This window comes from Dipodomys ordii, unplaced genomic scaffold (genome assembly GCF_000151885.1).
Source record: "Dipodomys ordii isolate 6190 unplaced genomic scaffold, Dord_2.0 Scaffold112, whole genome shotgun sequence".
Classification (NCBI taxonomy): Eukaryota; Metazoa; Chordata; class Mammalia; order Rodentia; family Heteromyidae; genus Dipodomys; species Dipodomys ordii.
In genome coordinates this window covers 355,199-356,297 of record NW_012267328.1, presented here as the reverse complement: position 1 = coordinate 356,297, position 1,099 = coordinate 355,199, and positions in this window count along the sequence as shown.

The window sequence follows — 1,099 nt, the reverse complement described above, 5'->3', positions numbered from 1 at the left end:
CTGCAGATGAGCATTTCTCCCAGAAATAAGGGTGGTGGGGGAGCCACACCAGGCGGCCCAGAAGCCAATGGAGCTCCAGCCCTGATTCCACAGATGGGCAGGACGGGTGGCCTCCGAGCCCAGCTTTCCCAGGCCGAGCGGAGCAGGCAGCCGGAGCCCAGGCCAGAGCCAGCCGAGCTGCGGGTGTCCAGCTCCAGGCTTTCGGCAGGGGGGCGGGGAGGCCGGGACGCTGCACCCAGCTGCAGCACCTTGCCCGGCACGCAGCTGTGTTCAAAGGCCAGGCTACAAATAAACAAACAGTCTGCGTAAAGGCAGGAAATGATGGGCTGGAAGAGCGTGGAATACTCGTCACACGCACGGTGCACCACGCCACCTGCCTCCCACCCCACCGCCCGCCGTGGACGGGGCCTCCCCAGAGACCCTGGACGCCGACTCCCACACCACAGCTCAGAGCCTCCCCACAATCCCCGGCCACAGCCCAGGCCCCCCGCAATCCCCGGCCACAGCCCAGAGCCTCCACGCACAATCCCCGGCCACAGCCCGGAGCCTCCCCACAATCCCCAGCCACAGCCCAGGCCCCCCGCAATCCCCAGCCACGGCCCAGAGCCTCCCCACAATCCCCGGCCACAGCCCAGGCCCCCCGCAATCCCCGGCCACAGCCCAGGCCCCCCGCAATCCCTGGCCACAGCCCAGAGCCTCCGCACAATCCCCGGCCACAGCCCAGAGCCTCCGCACAATCCCCAGCCACAGCCCAGGCCCCCCGCAATCCCTGGCCACAGCCCAGAGCCTCCGCACAATCCCCGGCCACAGCCCAGAGCCTCCGCACAATCCCCGGCCACGGCCCAGGCCCCCCGCACAATCCCCAGCCACAGCCCAGGCCCCCCGCAATCCCTGGCCACAGCCCAGAGCCTCCGCACAATCCCCAGCCACGGCCCAGAGCCTCCCCAAAATCCCCGGCCACAGCCCAGGCCCCCCGCAATCCCCGGCCACAGCCCAGGCCCCCTGCAGTCCCCGGCCAAAGCCCAGAGCCTCCACGCACAATCCCGGCGCAGGTTTTATGGCGGGTGCCACATGAGGAGGCAGAGAAAACACAGCTGGG